The sequence below is a fragment of the Globicephala melas genome, chromosome 9 (assembly GCF_963455315.2).
Source record: "Globicephala melas chromosome 9, mGloMel1.2, whole genome shotgun sequence".
Classification (NCBI taxonomy): Eukaryota; Metazoa; Chordata; class Mammalia; order Artiodactyla; family Delphinidae; genus Globicephala; species Globicephala melas.
Genome location: NC_083322.1, coordinates 51,819,230 through 51,835,669, shown reverse-complemented (window position 1 = coordinate 51,835,669; position 16,440 = coordinate 51,819,230). Strand labels below are relative to the sequence as shown.

The 16,440-nt window shown below is 38.4% G+C and overlaps 1 long non-coding RNA gene across 1 annotated transcript in view; it reads right to left on the bottom strand.

Annotated features, from left to right (window-relative positions):
• The window catches only part of LOC115853731 (uncharacterized), a 119,264-nt gene that overhangs the window by 3,762 nt on the left and 99,062 nt on the right, over nucleotides 1-16,440 (bottom strand). Inside the window, exon 2 of the long non-coding RNA XR_004039699.2 lies at nucleotides 6,335-6,492. This is a non-coding gene — a long non-coding RNA (uncharacterized lncRNA). The remainder of the gene's footprint in view (nucleotides 1-6,334; nucleotides 6,493-16,440) is intronic.

Here is a 16,440-nt window from a genome sequence, read left to right as displayed (position 1 = left end):
TGGGCACTATCCCAAATGTCAGAGATAGAGTGTTGAGGCAGACAGATTCTAGCCTTTCTGGAGCTTACGACTTCATGGTGCCTTCAATACCAACAGCAAATGATGACGAGACTCATAAGGAAAAGTGCAGGCTCCTATGGTCCTACAGCATTGGCTTGAGGTGTTGTCTCAGGGAAGCCTCTTTGAAGAAACAGCATCTTAGCTGAGAACAGAAGGGTGTGGAATAACAATGGCTAGCACTCCAGTGGTGCCTGCTACCTGCCAGGCAATTTTCTTAGATTCTACGCATAATAACTCATTAATCCTCTGAACAACCCTGTAAGATAACTGCAATTATTATCCCTGTTGTAAAGATAGAATATGGGTTCAGAGATGAAGTACCTTGCCCCAGACCACAAAGCTAGTATGTGGAAGAAACAGAATCTGAACCTGGTCTGTGTCCCTAATAACTAGGACAAGGACAGTCAGCCCACCCCACCCCCCAAAGTGAGCCAGGCAGAGTGGGAGGAAGAGGGGTTCTGGCAAAGGAGGCTGTGGTGCACTATTTTCCCAGACAAGGAGGCGTGACCTTCCAGCCACCAAGAGAGAACACAGAGGATACTGAACTCCACCTCATTACATACTTATGGTAGTTTCCTAGGGAAGTGCAGCCTCCCTAAATCCTTTCTTGGGAGAAGATAAGGTATAAATTATTTATAAATTAATTAATTATGATGAGAAGTAAGCAACAGAATAGTCTAACACTGAAATTGAAAAGAGAGGTGGCAAGTTCCAAAAGGTTGAATTCATAACAGCAACTCACTCAAATACATATTGTAGATGAGTCAGGAGGTCTGAATTTCTAGGCTAATAAACTCATATGTTTTGAGCTGAAGTGAATGCTCTCATGATGCTCCTGCAACTTGTGTGGTTGCAATAAGATAAAGGGAACTCTCCTCACTAAAATGATTTCCAGAAACTTCAATGATCTAAATCACTCCCTAAATCTGGTGATGACACATTAATCTTATAAATCTAAGAACATTCACTATGACAATACGGATTTCAATACTACTGAATATGCTCCTTTTATTGCTTTTATTATTTGAGATACTGTTGGTTTAATTTCTATATGACTGCATTATATATAAATTCTAAATATTACAAAAGGGAATAATAAAAGTAACTATTTTGGTTTTTTAATTCACTTCCTATATGAATGATACTTCTTTTCAGAATTTAGAATATATATAATTATCTGTTGGTTAGAATACTAGGCTAATAAAACTATATTTATGTATTTGATCTATATGTCAAATTGCTCTGTAGACATAGCTGCTTTGGGCATCTCAGCATAATCTACTATCAGATTTAGAAAATAACTCAAAACCATTGGGGACCACTAATTTCATTTTCATCTATGAAGCATCTTATAGATACCAAAATCTCAAGGAATGAGTTGCTCTGATTAATTGCATTTTCTGGATAACTGAGACTTATCTAGAAAAGGTTTAGTATCCCATCCCTAGAGTTGAAAATAGACTGATAGATGTTCTTGCCATAGCACATCATATTTTAATCTTTGTGTGAGGACAGATAATACAAAGGATGATCATATGGAAATTAAAAATAATTTTACAGTATTGCAAATGGAAGTGACAGAACGAGCATGACATTGTGTTGGATATGTACTCATCTCAGAGCTTAACCATTGCTTTTGAAAAAAAATACTAATGTTGCTTCATTCCATTATCACGTATCCCATTATGAAAAAGTGAACTGCAAAAGAAAATGGGTTTGATTCTTGTTAGTGTTACTGCACGAGGAATAATTGAGAAGGACAAAAAGAATGTGCTGGATATTTTAGTACACATGATATTTTTATTTCCCCCAACAAGCAAAAATAATCCTCCTTTTCTATTACTATAGTTAAATGTAATTCTCAGCTATTTTGAAACTCACACAGCAGTGTCTACTATAATTTGATACTGCTTAAGTCCATTGTTGCTTATTTATCAGCCAATTAAGAGGCAGCAATATACTAGATTAAAAAGCGGTATGAGTACGTGTGCATGTTTTTTTTAAACTACCTCCCGTGTGCTGCCTAAACTCAAGTCTTGCTGGGAACTTTTGATACAACTTTCTCTTGCTTTTACTCTTCTATTTGTTTCTCTCTAGGGAAAAAGGTATTACATAATTTTGTTGAGACTAACAAACTATGTTAGTTCTCTTTTCAAATTGTGTGTTGTAACCATTTCCTACCTACATTTTACAAAAGTTGACTATAACTCAAAGAGCAGTGCATGTTTATAATTACGCCCTTAATTAATGGAGTAGAATGCAGGCATTTTTATACTCTGTAGCTCAGCAATTCTCAAAGTCTAGCCCCGGACCAGCAGCATCAGTACCACCTGGGATTTTGTTAGAAATGCACATTCTCAGGCCCCACCCCAAACCTACTAATTCAGAAACTCTGAGGATGGGACCCAGCCATGGTTGACCAAGCCCTCCGGGTGATTCTGATGTACACGAAAGTTTGAGAAGCAATGCTTTAGGCCGAAGGGTAAGGGGACTTAGCCAAGGTTAGGAGCTACTTCAAGACAGGTTCTCCCCATTTTCAACATCCCATTTCTCCAGACTAAGTCACTAATTTAGACTTTTTGAAACATCAGCACTGACCTGTTATCAATGAATGGTCAATCATCTAGTTTTCTCTAAATTCATAAGGAAGGGATACCCAGATACTGTCCAGTACACACTCTTATGATATGAATAGCCCCCAAATAAATGAGAGAATCTGGTCATTCTCCTCACAGCTATATTGCCCCCAACTAGCTCACTGTGGATGCCTCTGCTAGAACCACAAGATAAAGATTAGTGTTGCTGCTGTTGTTGCCGATTAGTGAAATTTGACCAGAGTTTCCTAGTTTGACCAGGTTTTTTAAATATTGCAAAACCAAATGTGGATAGTTCTCAGAAATATTAGTATTTTACACTGCTTCATGCATATAATAGTCATTATTAGAAGAACAAAGCCTTATCAATAAATCTCAATGTACTTTAATAAATGGAACTGAATTTCCTAACAAAATTGAGAGAGAGCGTAAAGTTCTTTGTATAAACTGATCCGGAAAATGAGTCAGAAAATATTTTCTGACCAGTTACCATTTCAAAACACAGTTATAAAGCCAACCAGCTAATCAGTTTCCTTTCTTAACTGCTGCCTTCTTGCTAGTTGGAGGGAAGGGTGGGTTGGAGAGGGAGGGGAAAAGGCAGGGTTCCAGGCACACAGAGAAGGCAAGGCATGAAATCAGCTGGATTCAGGAACTAGAAGGAGATTCGTTAACGGTGTAGGACAAGTGATGAGGAGAGGAGATCAACTGACGGACGAGCCAGAAGTAGGCAGGTACTTATCATGAAGGACAAGGTGAGGATTTGTTCCTAAACGTGGCCTGAATTCATTACAAGATTTTAAGTAAGACAGTGTTGTGATCAATCCAGAATCATAGTACAATCACTTTGCCAACAAACGATAGAAGGATGGATTCTAGCGAGAAAACGCTGAAGAGCAACTGCCATCAGGACAAGGTGATAAGAACCAAAACTAAAAGCACTATCAGTGGGAACGGAGAGAAGAAAACGGATTCAAGGGATACATAGGAGGTAAACAGACCTTCTACTGGAGAACTCTACTTAGGAAATAACAACCAGGAGCCTCTAGCCTTCTCTCAAGAGTCCTTGCACTAAAAAAAAATGGCTTACAAACTTTTTCGTTGAATCACTTCTGAATCACACTCACATACGAATATTTGCTGGAGAGGAAAGGGGACACCAACGCTCTGTCAAACACAACCAGATTTTGAAGCCCAGTTTAGACTCAACTAGAGAAACACTCCCTACAGGCACCCGTGTGCGTGTACACGCACACACTCACACACACAAACTCGCGCGTGTGTGCGTGCACACATTCTACCATTAGATGATGGCCTTACGATTGAGTTGGGAAAGGCGTCTGTCCAAACACCATGGTCTGGGTGATTCTCTCTCCTCAGCCTCCCCCACTCCCAACCTAGCCAGTTCTTTAGCTGGTCTACTGGAATGGCTTTCTAAATTGCCTGTGCCCACCACACCAAGCATAGATTTTCTGATTACTTCCAGTTAAACTTTAAAAAAATGCCATGATTACTTCAAAGACATGAGCCTTCAGTGGGCACCATTTTTTAAACACTTTTCCTTTCACTTGTCTCCACTCAAGGTTACACCCTCCATTTCTCCATCTTTTCATTACCAGCTAGTTGTATGGAGGTTCCACAGGTGAGAATGCAGGCAGTTGTTATTACGTTGTTATTATGTAATTGTTGTTATTATGTAATATTATGTTATTACTGTTTTACTCTCTGGTTTTTGAGTACTCTTTGGGCAACACTCATGCTTGGTTGCCAAAGCATGGCTACCATGGTAATATCAACAGATAGCAATATTTTAAAAAGAAAACAGCAAATTAAAAGCTTGTTTTAAATGAAACAGTGAGCAAAATAGGTAGAACTCAGTCAAGAGGCAGATTGCTACTGAGTAATTCTCCTCTCCTGGGCACACAATATTTTTTTAAAGAGCAGCCATTCTCCAGGGGAACATTAAACATAAATAGTCTGCTTGTTTGTTTTTTACTTACCTCTCAAAGTATTTCTCTAGTGGGGAAAGTTCCTGGTTTTTCAGTAGTTAGCCTAGGTGAGGAAGCCATCGTGTCTGCTTCCCCAAAATATCGTTGCTGACCTCTCTGAGCACTCCATCGAGGTCAGGGTGGAATTTTGCAGTCCTCAAACCTCTCGGAGAAATGTTCAGCCTTTCACTATTTTACGTACTGTCTCAAGAACTCATGTACAGAAATCCCACTACAGTAAAACGTCAACAAGGGAGAATACAAATAATGAACACGTCAGTCCCCGGCAGCTGATACTAATAGCCAGGCTTATGCAAAACTAATTTCTTAAGTTGAAATTGGTTTATTGTGTGAGGTATGGCATTATATAATGTAACATTTAGCTGTTCTATTTAATAAGAATTGGTCCTATTCTTGGCAAGTAAAAAAGCCCTAATATTAAATTATGCAATTTCCATGCTTTTCAATTTCTTGTGTGCCCATGTTACAGAAAGCCCAATTTGAAATATAAATAAGAGAATGTTACATTTTGTGCAAGTAGAGAGTCAATAGTGATCTGAACTCTTTTTTTCCTTTAAAATATGTCTTTTAAATGCACATGTGATAGCTCCTGCATTTTCATAACATCTGAATTCTGAACTTCTAAGCAGCAATCAAAGCTGCAGGAGCTGACCTATTGCAATTTTACTGCCGTGGCAAAATCAGTCCCTTTATTCCATGGTACACATTTTCAAAGACAGTCTCAGCAGTGTACTTTTTTTATGACTCCAGTTTATGCAACTTTTCCTTAGGACCTTACCTCATCCATATATCTGAGATTCCTAAATGCAGCGAGCTGTCAAGTCACAGCATTATTTTCTCTTTCATCAGTAAAGTATCAGTACAGAACAGAGAATGAGGAATAAATTGGGGTCACAGACATGCTGGGCATGTATCCTCTATGAAATCCATTCAGAAGTTATGAAAATGTAGGAGCTGACACTTGTACATTTAAAGGTATATATATTCAAAAGAAGTGGGAAAAGAGTTTACATCATTTCAGAACTAGGGTTCTTTGTGAATAAAGGGCGAGTATCTTAATGGATACTGGAGGCCAGAAGCTCACACGGGGCCACAGCTGAAATTAATAGTGAGCAACTTCTAAGCAAGACCTCCAAAGGGAATGACTCAAAGGAGAAAAACCAAACTGCATGCATTCTTTAACTCCCTGCCAGAAAATCGGGGTCTCATAAATTCACTGAGACATCCAATGAGAACACAACTGGGATTTTCCCACTTGCAGAAAAATCAAAGATGGCCATTTGGAAGGAAAGACAAGGGGGGCTTCTGAATCAAGGATTATAGTACTGGACAGGACTATGCAGGTCAGAGACGAAGTTTTTTTCCAAAAATATCATCCTTCGAGTAATTATGTATTATCTGTGTTCCTAGAGTCCCTGGAGCTATAAAACCAATGCATACCAACGTAATTTCGTTATATTTTATTTCTATCTTTGTCCTTAACTAAACTTCTGGTTGGAAGTGTCAGTTTGAGTATAATCCCTCTACATGGGTCTAAAGAACAGAGAAGTTTACGGATGAACTTCCTTTAGCCCCTAACACCAAAGAGCTTCTCACCTCCCACAAGTAGAACTCTCTCGTATTTTGTGATTCTGAGGGTACCAAGGAGAGTTTCAAGGAAAAGGAGTTACTCACCCAACAGACAAGATAAAGATCCATTCAACTCAGTAGTGTGTGAGCCGAGCTTCCACTAAAGCGAGGAACTCAACATGTCATAATTTTCAAGGCAGCTTATAAAATCCAATTTCATCTCTCAGCAACGTGTAGCTGATAATGCTTGTCACCTGGATGGCCTGCAGATGTGTTTTAAGGATAAAAAAGACACTGAATTTAATTTACAACTTTCTCAAAAAGAAGAGAGCTTTTCTGAAGTTAATAGAAAACATAACATTGAAAATTAGTACGCTTTTTCAGATACAGATAAATGTTAATCATATTAGCAAACCAAAGGAAGTATTTCTCTATTTCAGTTAAAATATCTGTCTTGGCTTCAATTATGTAGCACATATGTAACTAGTTAGAATTTTTGAGAGAGTAACTCAAATAACTGCTTTAGTTCCCTACTATCTTTTATTGTTCATTTGCCCTGAAGACTGAGAAAAACTTTAAAAATAATATAGCTACCTTTTAATTATTCATGGAAAAAAGGTAAACAATGTGAGAATCTGTTTTACTATCATTGCCATGATTAAATAAATAAATTATTACAATCATTTGCCAATTACTCTTCTGCTGTATTTGTATTTGTGTTCTTTTGCTTACTGTTTGAAACTAAAATATTTTATCACCATCCTACCTGGTGAAAGGGATAAAAGATAGAGTTTTCCTTACTCTGGTGATTTTTATTTCTCTAAGAAATGACAGTATCAAATTTCCACAGGGATTGAGAAAACCCAGCTGAGTTAGTTTTAGGTTAGATGACTAGATCATTGGATATAAAGTTTTGAATTCTCATACATTTCAATAAAACCACTGATAATTAAACTTCTAACCACACAGTAAGACACTAAAACAAATATTTGCGGATTAGCTATGCAAAATCTACTTCCCCTAACGGAAGATAATCCAAAATTAACTTTAAATAACTATGTATTAATTGAGCATATACTCTGCATGATCATATAACATAATAAATGCTAAAATTTATTTCTAATTCAAAAACCATCCTGGAGGAGGGAAATCATTGACCAGTAGCCTCTGCACATATATATAGTTGAATAGACTATGCTTATATTAGTCCCATGACCTTTCTGCAACTAGACTTTTCTGCATTTCATAAAACTATCTCACCTTACTTAAGTACTGTGATGCTTTGATAAATCAAATGCAAAGGCTATACACAAACAATGCTGGGTTTTAACATAACAAAGTTAAGATTTTTATTCCATATTTGCAGTAGCAGGTATGTATATGTTTGCATCCTAGAACAAAAATGGATCAGAATAAATAAGTTTTCAGAATTGACAAATTAAGCGATACATCTGTCCACACATGGAAACAAATTGTTGAAAACGGTGTTATTTACTAGTCTGTGCTCAGGGAGGAAAGGGAAGAAGGGATGTATTAATTATACATGACGAATGACTTGACACTTCCTGGGTGTTACGATGAAGTTTTGAAAGGTTTTCCTGGGGGATTGCTTCATGTTTCAGATGAATATGTGTTTCTTCATATTTTTACATTTTAAAGACTTTTAATAAAGATGGCAGAAATACATTATAAATTTTGGAATACACAAACACACACATACACATACACACATATTAATCATATTCAATTGCTCTCAACATCCAAAGAGTCAACCTCTGGGTTTCTGTAAGAAAGACGGATGGTCCCCATTTATTCATGTGCCTATGGTAACCAAATGATTCCAGTTCTCACTTACATTCTAGATGGTAGCTTGCATCTTGTTAGTGTTACTATTTCATTCAAAGAAACCTGAATGACACAGTGCAGTAGTATTGATGTGTACAGTAAAATTATGATTACCTATGAGAAAGGGAATGGCAAAAAAACCCCTCACATTTGAAAATGACCTTATACCAAAAGCCTACTTCCAAACATTGTACCAATATTGACTTTTATCTTAAGATTGTGCCATTAAAAGACTATTAAACCATCACTTTGCTGTACACCTGAAACTAACACAACATTGTAAATCAACTATAATATAAAATAAAAATTAAATTAAAAAAATAAAGGACAATTAAACCTATTTATATATGTTATTTCCAAGGCTGTCAATTCGAGGTACAACAGAGTTTGTTCCATAATCGCATACACTAGGTATTCATACAAGAAATCAAGAGACCTAACATCTCCAAATCCTAACCAATTCCCCTTTTCCTCCTTTCAGTTGAATAAAAAAATTATAATTTTATCTCTTTCCTTACGGCCTTGTCTCAGGTTTCAGGAAGCTCACTGTGCATAGAGCGATGGGTGTTTCCAACAGAGAGACACCGTTTGGCAAAGAAAAAAAATCATCATTCTGAGTCATCGTGACTACTACAGATTGCCCCTACATCTCTGAAAGTAATTCCCTAATAAAGTAGATTATAATATACAGGGTCCAACTCGCCACACTCTGTGATGGAACGGTTGCTCTGTGATACGTAATGCTGAGATAATCCCGACATGATGTGTAAGGTCGAGACCTCTCCCTTTTTCTGCCCTCACACCAGCTCCCCACCTGCACAATTAATTCATCGCCAACCACCCCAGTTCCCAAAGACAGACTCCAGAAAAGCAGTAGGCTAATCACATACCAGGTGTGCCAGCACTGTAATGCCTTCTTTGTCTTTCCCTGCTTGTTTCTCCCATTAACACCTGAGAGCAGGGACCACATCCTACTCTATTATGCGTCTGTACAGCATATAGCACAGGACCTGGCATGTTGGCATGTAATAGGCACAAAATAATTGCAAGTGGAAATAACAAATTTAAACCATGGTTAGAGCAGAATCTATGGAAGCCTATGTAGTTAGGTTTTATGTAGTAAAACCTAAGTACACAGGGATTGTTTCCATTATGTGTAACCTTCCAAAGAGCACTGAGAAGACCTCATTGGCCTAGACAAGAACTGGAACTTCTGCTTTGCAAGGAGGGCCCCCTGCTTCAGGCCCACAGAGCCACTGACATCCCTGCTTCAGGTCCACTGACCTCGGGAGGTGAGGAGGGAAAGGACAGGGTAGAGGCCACTTTAGCAGAGCAGTGCGGACAGAAGCAGGGCTGGCCTGCGGCCACACACCGCTGTCCAGGGATGCGGGCTCTGGGAGGCCTGCAGAACACATTTCCCTGTTTCATGATTCTCTGGGACACGGAGAAGAGGGTGTAAGTTAAATACTGGCATTTAGATATGCTGTTGTTTCTGCATACAAACCAGAAGTGCCTCTTTTTTCCACTTATTTTCAGGTAATTGGATCCGTGGGTACCTAGGAAAGTATTTAAAGCTCTACCTCCTTTAACTTCCGGCATCACTATTTACGTGTTTCCCAGGTAATTTACGGCTGAAAGTTCTTTGAGAATGAAAAGATTAGGCCAAAATATAAAAAGATAAGGACAGGGCTTCCCTGGTGGCGCAGTGGTTGAGAGTCCGCCTGCCGATGCAGGGGACGCGGGTTCGTGCCCCGGTCCGGGAAGATCCCACATGCCGCGGAGCGGCTGGGCCCGTGAGCCATGACCGCTGAGCCTGCGCGTCCGGAGCCTGTGCTCCGCAACGGGAGAGGCCACGGCAGTGAGAGGCCCGCGTACCGCAAAAAAAAAAAAAAAAAAAAAAAGATGAGGACAATGGGATTTAAAAACAGATTGCTTCTCACCCCTTGCTGCAATTTTACTTGTTTAACGTGTCATATTTTCCCCTAACCTCCTACATTTACATAGCTGTAATACACTGTCTTTCCACTGTTACAGGAAAACGATTCAAAATATCACTTTCTGTGACTTCTCTATGATTCCTTTGGTAGATGCTTCTTGAGTTGATGCAACTTTAACCAGAATCTGGTAGCATAAGACTCTGGGTTCCAGGCATCCGGAAAAACACACTTCCTCTTCCCTCTCCTTTCTGAAAATCAGCTGTTGACAAGATTGTTTACGGTGATTTTTAAGAAGCACCAGAATTCTACTGAAAAGTTACGTCGGGGTGGGGTGCTTAAGCGTACCCTGAGCTTCCTGTCAGAACTTTGCGGCCACCCCTCCTCCCTCCAAGACATTCTGTCAGCCAGAAATAGAGAAGTCGGCACATTCTTTCATTTAAATAGCAAGGTATAAAAAGCTGATAGGATGCCTGATCACTGCTTCCGATTCTCGTGATGTCTCCCTTTTCCATGATGTGGATAGTTCAACTTGAATAAACCAATCTAACTCGTGCTAGCACCTCATCAGGCTCCAATTCCGCCATTTATGGGGCACTTACCACATGCCAAGCTCTGTGCCAAGCTTTTTACTCTTTACAACCACCTGATGCTGTAGGTGCCCTTGTTATCTCCAGACTACAAACCAAAGCTCAGAGAGAGTCCATACCTTAGACAAGTACACATAGCAAGTGGAGGAGCGGGGAATCAAACCCACACCCACCTTGTGGCGTTCCCGGTCTGGACCATACCCACTGCTCTCAGGAGGCTCTCTGAGGGTCTCGCACTTCCCCTCCAAAAAGGTCATTGCTTCTAAAACAATGAAAGGCCAACCTCCTAAAAACGCTTTCCTTTGAGAAAAAAGATGCGTTGCTGTATCACACATCGTGCGCTCTTATATTTCAGCAATTTTTTTTTTTTTAAGGCGGAGGTACACAGTGGCCTGAAAATACGAGTTCGGCCTTTATGTTGAGAGTATAATTAATAACTTGGCGAATTGGTATTGCTGACCGGTCAGCGTGCGGGCTGTTAAATCACCGGGCTCTGAGCTCTATCGCCGCTGGGCGGTGCAAAGCCCACGCCGACTCCGCGGTGTTCCTTCGCCATCTAGAGGCTCCGCTCTGCAGTGGTGCTGTGTCCCTGGAAAGCCAGGCTGAGTTCTGAAATGAATCCTTGTGCCCCTGTTTGGATCACTCCTTTATGGCATTTCAGTCTTCTTTTCTCCTCTAAAAACAGAATTGCTTTCTTCGTTAAGTCTCCAAACTTAAGAAAGGCCAATTGCATTAAATAAAATATGATGTTGATATTTTCATGATAATGAATTTGAGAAATGCAATCATGAGAAAAATAGCTCATTAAAGAGCTCTATTGTTGGCATTTTAGGAATAAACACACTACTTTCTATACACAGTGATCAATTACCAGTTATGTGAGCAGTGATTCATCTCTCTTTGAATATGTCCGATATTTGAATGTTCATCATGTAAGTTGCTAGATGTTTTCAAATAGCAATAAGAAATAAATTTTTCTCAGATACCAACAAGAAATAAAAACAGCAAGACCTAATTTCCTAATCTTTGCCTTATATGAAAAATTTAGAGGAAAAATTGCTAGCAGATATCTAATCTGATAAGCCGTAATAATGTTTATAATGATAATGATAAAACAACTAACATTTATTGAGTCCTACTGTGTTTAGATAGTTTTATATGTTTATATATTATTTCTAAGCTCATAATAATTTGAAAGTTATTAGTATCATAATCTGAGGAAAAAAATCTTAAGTTCATATAAATTATAAAGCTGGTAAATTACAACCATTAATTGATGAAACTGGCATTTAAAACAAGACTCCAAAAATCCATTGTTTTCCCACTAAATCATGTTAACTTGAAGATAATAAAGTGATACTAATTGTTTATCCAAAGTGACAAGTGATAAGTTAATATCATTAAGTATTTTGCATTAAAGATAAACAATGAAATTCTTTCACTTGTTTAAAATTGGATTGAAAATCATTGAAATAGGTTACATTTTAAAACTGAGTGTACAGTTTAACCTGCTGCCATGTCAGATGAAATTGTTTAACCTGAGGAATACCCCAGGGTGAATATAAGAGAGAACAGAGATGGGTATGGAAAAAGCAGAGGTAAGGGTGACTTGATGAAATGATATTGTGGGATGTTTTCAAGCATGTTTCAAAAATGAATCCACTGCTTCCAGGTTCATAGGCAGGTAGCCTGGTTCTAGATGAAGAGTTAGACTACAATATCTTCCGCTCCAGTGGAGCCAGATCCTTCCAGAGTGAGGGGTGAGATGGTCCTACAGGGCACAGGCTAACATCACAATGTCTGTTTCTGACATCCATGTTCTGAGTACTTCTGGCTTCTCCAGAGTCTGTTTACTGTTAAAGATTTTTGCTGAGATTTATATTTTGTGACATTTTATTCACTCAGAAATACTTCAACAAAAAATATGTCATAAATGTTGAATAGTTAATATCCTGAGAGATTTTTTAATGCAAATGTTTACATACAAGCTCTAATATATTCCTGTGGAAAACATATGTCCTGCTACCTCCAGATGGAAAAGGAATAATTACGAATACTTGGAGGTGTATCCACAAATGGGAGGGGGGGCACAATTATTCTTGTTAGTATATAAATGTGGATTCTTCGGTATTTTTTAAATTTTAAAAGTAGCATATGGGCAATATGATCTTAGAATGTTAAAACTAGAAGGGATGTAAATATCATCTATTCTAGTCAACATTACATTTTTCACAGATGAGAAATCTGGGGCCCATAGAGACGAAAGAACTTGCCCAATACTCACAGGAAGATAAGGGCAAATCCAAGAATAGAACTTGGTGTCCCGATTGCTAGTCTTGATCTTTTGATAGAGTGCAATATGTACTGTCCATGCATAGCCCTTCCTACTCACACACAATGCAGTAAGCTTGATGAATACACAATGTCTGTCTTTGCTGGGCTGTAACAGATCTTAGTAAGTCCCTTTAACCGTGCCTGGCATATAGTAGATACTCAATAAATACTGGCTGAATATTGAATGCCTATATGAATACAATCACCTGGTGGCATCTTCTACATCCACTTGTATAGAAGAGAATGCAGTGGAAAAGATGATACCCAGAGGACAATTTTTGAAAAGAAACCCCTCCATTATTTTGTCCTTCATGTGATGGAAATGGAGGGAGAATGTCAGACTTGCCATAATGAAAAATCATATCCTTTTGTCATAATTCCAGAGCACTTACACAGGAAATAGACAGTGTTTGTCATCACAGATAAAGACAAGTGATTTAATAAAACTGCTAGTCTTAGAATATATAAGCTATCAGAAGAAAATACAAATTAGTAGTTATGAAATTCAGTAATTTGACAGATAAATAATGGGCTCATTCTAAGAGAAATAGTGAAACACACTTAAGCACATTCTCTGAGCTGTGTCAACCTTGACATCCAGACACAGAGCTGGAGGGTCCTACCTTCTGAGCAGCCCCCATATGACTTCATATTGCATAAAATTATGAGAGTTCAAGGGGCATAGTCCAACAGGAATTCAAAAGGTCCTCCCAATCAAGACTGCGCCATAGATCTCACCCTCATTCATAAAGCCAGAAATGTGAATTTACACTGTCCCCATTTTATCTATCACATTGTTAGAATTTAAAATTGTGTTAATACTCTGTTGCCCAGGCTGTGAGGAAATAGGCACTCTCATATGTTGCTGCTAAGATTATCCCTATGGAAGACTGTTTCCCAATATCTATCAGAATAAGAACTGCACATACCCCTGGAGCCTGCAGTTTCATTTGGGAATTTATCCTACGTATATACTTGCACTTGCACAAAAAATAATGGTTAAATGTTCTTAACTACCAATGTGATAGTGAAAGAATGGAACCAATGCAAGTGTCCATCTATAAGGGAATAATTAAATAATTGAACATTCATATAATGAATAATATTTGCAGCTAAAACAAAGAGTAAAGGACTTCCCTGGTGATCCAGGAGTAAAGAATCCGCCATCCAATGCAGGGGACAAGCCGACGTGCCACAACTACTGAGCTCACGCGGTTCAACTAGAGAGCCCACATGCCGCAAACTACAGAGCCTATGTGCTCTGGAGCCTGCGTGCCACCACCACTAGAGAAGAGAAAACCCGCACACCACAACTAGCGAGTAGCCCGTACACCACAACGAAAGATCCCACATGCTGCGATGAAGATCCTGTGTGCCACAACTAAGACCCGACGCAGTCAAATAAATAAATAAATAATAATTAAAATGTTTTTGAATTTTATTTATTTTTTATCCAGCAGGTTCTTATTACTTATCTATTATATACGTATTAGTATATATATGTCAATCGCAATCCCCTAATTCATACCACCACCACCACCCTCCCTCCACTTCCTCCCCTTGGTGTCCATACTTTTCTTCTCTACATCTGTGCCTCTATTTCAGCCTTGCAAACTGGTTCATCTGTACCATTTTTCTAGATTCCACATATATGCGTTAATATACAATATTTGTTTTTCTCTTTCTGACTTACTTCACTCTGTATGACAGTATCTAGGTCCATCCATGTCTCTACAAATGACCCAATTTCATTCCTTCTTATGGCTGAGTAATACTCCATTGTATATATGAGCTACATCTTCTTTATCCATTTGTCTGTTGATGGGCATTTAGGCTGCTTCCATGACCTGGCTATTGTAAATAGTGCTGCAATGAACATTGGAGTGAACGTGTCTTTTTGAATTATGGTTTTCTCTGGGTATATGTCCAGTAGTGGGATTGCTGGGTCATATGGTAATTCTATTTTTAGTTTTTTAAGGAACCTCCGTACTGTTCTCCATAGTGGCTGTATCAATTTACATTCCCACCAACAGTGCAAGAGGGTTCCCTTTTCTCCACACCCTCTCCAGCATTTGTGTTTGTAGATTTTCTGAGGATGCCCATTCTAACTGGTGTGAGGTGATACCTCATTGTAGTTTTGATTTGCATTTCTCTAATAATTAGTGATGTTGAGCAGCTTTTCATGTGCATATTGGCCATCTGTATGTCTTCTTTGGAGAAATGTCTATTTAGGTCTTCTGCCCATTTTTTGATTGGGTTGTTTGTTTTTTAATATTGAGCTGCATGAGCTGTTTATATATTTTGGAGATTAATCATTTGTCCATTGCTCCATTTGCAAATATTTTCTCCCATTCTAAGGGTTGTCTTTTCATCTTGTTTATAGTTTCCTTTGCTGTGCAAAAGCTTTTAAGTTTCATTAGGTCCCATTTGTTTATTTTTGTTCTTATTTCCATTTCTCTAGGAGGTGGGCCAAAAAGGATCTTGCTGTGATTTATGTTTTAGAGTATCCAGGCTTATGTTTAGGTCTTTAATCCATTTTGAGTTTATTTTTGTGTATGGTGTTAGGGAGTGTTCTAATTTCATTCTTTTACATGTAGCTGTCCAGTTTTCCCAGCTCCACTTATTGAAGAGACTGTCTTTTCTCCATTGTATATCCTTGCCTCCTTTGTCATAGATTAGTTGACCATAGATGCATGGGTTTATATCTGGGCTTTCTATCTTGTTCCATTGATCTATATTTCTGTTTTTGTGTCAGTACCATATTGTCTTGATTACTGAAGCTTTTTAGTACAGTCTGAAGTCAGGGAGTCTGATTCCTCCAGCTCCATTTCTTTCCCTCAAGATTGCTTTGGCTACTCAGCGTCTTTTGTGTCTCCATGTAAATTTTAAGATTTTTTGTTCTAGTTCTGTAAAAAATGCCATTGGTAACTTGATAGGGATTGCATTGAATCTGTAGATTGCTTTGGGTAGTACAGTCATTTTCACAATATTGATTCTTCCAATCCAAGAACATGGTATATCTCTCCAACTGTTTGTGTCACCTTTGATTACTTTCATCAGTGTCTGAAAGTATTCTGGGTACAGGTCTTTTACCTCCTTACATAGGTTTATTCCTAGATATTTTATTCTTTCGGTTGCAATGCTGAAAGGGACTATTTCCTTAATTTCTCTTTCTGACATTTTGTTGTTAGTGTAAACAAATGCAAGAGATTTCTGTGCATTAATTTTGTATCCTGCTACTTTACCAAATTCATTGATTAGCTCTAGAAGTTTTCTGGTGGCATCTTTAGGTTTCCCTATGTATAGCATCATGTCATCTGCAAACAGTGACAGTTTTCACATCTTCTTTTTCAATTTGTATTCCTTTTATTTCTTTTTCTTCCCTGATTGCCATGGCTAGAACTTCCAAAACATGTTGAATAATAGTGGTGATAGTGGACACCCTTGTCTTGTTCCTGATCTTAGAGGAAATGCTTTAAGTTTACACCACTGAGAATGATGTTTGCTG